This window comes from Morone saxatilis, unplaced genomic scaffold, assembly GCF_004916995.1.
Source record: "Morone saxatilis isolate NCDOM2014 unplaced genomic scaffold, NCSU_SB_2.0 Contig14, whole genome shotgun sequence".
Taxonomy (NCBI): domain Eukaryota; kingdom Metazoa; phylum Chordata; class Actinopteri; family Moronidae; genus Morone; species Morone saxatilis.
Window position 1 is genome coordinate 406,394 of NW_023339696.1, and position 2,924 is coordinate 409,317.

The 2,924-nt window shown below is 41.8% G+C and overlaps 1 protein-coding gene across 1 annotated transcript in view; it reads right to left on the reverse strand.

The window, feature by feature from the left end:
* The window catches only part of mettl22 (methyltransferase like 22), a 15,909-nt gene that overhangs the window by 4,004 nt on the left and 8,981 nt on the right, over positions 1-2,924 (reverse strand). The window lies entirely within an intron of this gene.

The following is a 2,924-nucleotide window of genomic DNA, read 5'->3' on the forward strand; positions in this document are numbered from 1 at the left end:
TCCTGCGTGTTCCACGCCTCCTGATTGGACTGGCTCACCAGTGTTTCCTCATCCTGCCACTTTTGCACATTGCGCTGGCTGAGTGTCCAACCGCCTCCTTGGTTGGACTGGGGTGTTACACGCCTCCCTGATTGGCTGCCTGAGTGTTACCACGCCTCGCTGATTGGCTGGCTGAGTGTTACACGCATCCTGATTGCCTGGCTGAGTGTTACACGCTCCTGATTGCCTGGGCTGAGCTGTCAAATAACTCCTGTTTGGCTGGCTGACTGTTACACACCTCATGATTGTTCTGGCTGTGTGTCAAATAACGTCCTGTTTGGCTGGCTGGAGTGTTACACGCCTCCTGATTTGCTGGCTTGAAGTGTTAACACATTCCTCCGCTTGGCTGGGCTGATTGTTACACTGCCTCCTTATTTGCTGGATGATTGCTTACATGCCTCCTATTTTTCTGGCTGGAGTGTTACACACCTCCTTATTGGCTGGGCTGAGTGTGACACGCCTCCTGATTGGCTGTCTAACGGTCAAAGGTCTCCTGATTGGCTGCCTGAGTGTGACACGCCTCCTTATTGGCTGGCTGAGTGTTACACGCCTCCTGATTGGCTGGCTGAGTGTTACACACCTCCTGATTGGCTGGCTGAGTGTTACACGCTGCTTATGATTTATTGGCTGATTGTTAAATGCTTCCTGATTCGCTGATTGTTACCTGCATCCTGACTTCTTCCTGATTGACTCATTGTTATATGCATCCTTATTGGCTGATTGTTACAGGCATCTTCATTGCATGAATGTTACATCTATCTCGATTGGCTGATTGTTACATGCATCCTGATTGGGTGAATGTGAAATCCATCCTCATTGGCTGTTTCTTACATGCATCCTGATTGGCTGAATATTGAAGAAGTTTTAGTGAAAACACTAAAACTGTGTTTAACCCTGTTTTTTGTTCGTCTGGATAAAATATACGTTTGTGCTGATTTTTATACATATCAGTGAAAGGGGCCCCTGAGGGGCAATTTTGCCATGCTCAAGTCGACCCCAAGAAAATAGGAAATGTTTCAACATGACTGACATACTCATTGGCTGAATGTTACATGCATCCTCATTGGCTGGATGTTAAACCCATCCTGATTGGCTGAACGTTACATACATCCTGATTTGCTGATTGGGAAATCCATCCTGATTGGCTAATTTGTTCACTTAAACGCAATGTTACAGTGCACCTGATTGGCTGAATGTTACATGCATCCTGATTGGCTGATTGTTACATGCATTCTTATTGGCTGATTGTTACATGCATCCTGATTGGCTGAATGTTAAATGCATCCTGACTGGCTGAATTTCAAAGGCGTCTTAAATGGCTGATTGTTACATGCATTGTGATTGGTTGATTGTTAAATAAATCCTGATTGGCTGATTGTTATAATTATCCAGATTGGCTGAATGTTAAATTCTTCCTGATTGGCTAAATGTGAAAGCCATCCTGATTGGCTGAATGTTAAAGTCCTCCTAATTGGCTGATTGTTACATGCATTCTGATTGGCTGATTGTTACATGCATACTGGTTGGCTGACTGTTATGTGCATCCTGATTAACTGATTTTTAAAAACATTCTGATTGGCTTATTATTACATGCATCCTGATTGGCTGATTTTTAAATCCATCCTGATTGGCTGATTGTTACATGCATCCTGATTGGATGAATGTTAAAGGTCCCCTGATTGGCTGAATGTTTAAGTCATCCTGATTCACTGAATTTTAAGGGCCTCCTGACTGGCTGATTGTTACATGCATCCTGATTAGCTGATTGTTAAATACATCCCGACCGACTGATTGTTACATGAATCCTGATTGATAGAATGTTAAATTCCTCCTGATAAGCTGGTTATTACATGCATCCTGATGGGCTGAATGTTAAAGGCATCCTGATTGGCTGCTTGTTATATGCATTCTCATTGGCTGAATGTTAAATCCTTCCTGATTTGTTGATTATTAAATGCACGTTATTGAATAATATTTACATGCATCCTGATAGGCTGATTGTTAAAGGCATCCTGATTGGTTGATTGTTACATGACTCCTAATAGCTTGAATGTCACATGCATACTGATTTGCTCATTGGGAAATCCATCCTGATTGGCTATTTTTTTCACTTAATTAGCAATTTTTCTTGATTTGCTGAATGGTAAATGCCTACTGACTGGCTGATTGTTAAGTATTTTCAAATTGGCTGAATGTTAAAGCAGTCCTGATTGGCTGAATGTTAAAGGCCTCCTCATTGGCTGGATGTTACATGCATCCTCATTGGCTGAATGTTAAAACCCTCCTCATTGGCTAATTGTTATATGCATCTCATTAGCTGAATGTTAAAACCATCCTGATGGGCTGAATATTTAAGGCTTTCATATTGGTGAAATCACTAAAACTGTGTTTAACCCTGTTTTTTGTTTGTCTGGATAAGATCTACGTGTGTGCCAATTTTTATGCATATCAGTGAAAGGGGCCCCGGTTGGTACAGTTTATAGGCCCCTGAGGGGCAATTTTGCCATGCTCAAGTGGACCCCTAGAAAATAGGAAATGTTACGCCATGACTGGCATCCTCATTGGCTGAATGTTAAACCCATCCTGATTGGCTGAATGTTAAATCTTCAGGCCTTTTCATTGGCTTAAACATAATAAGGCCCCCAAAAAGGCTATTGAAATTTCTGAATAATAATAATAATTATTCCTACAGATACAATAGGGTCTTTGCATGGGCAGTGCTCGGGCCCTAATAAATATCTTATTCTTATCAATAGCTCTGACCTGATCATTGACAGTATATATGAGGTCCAATATGGCGACGGTGACGTTGACGTACGATCTGGCCGCTGTGGTGGCAATTTGTTTAATAAAGCATACAAAGTATGATCTTGTCTTTCTGTAAG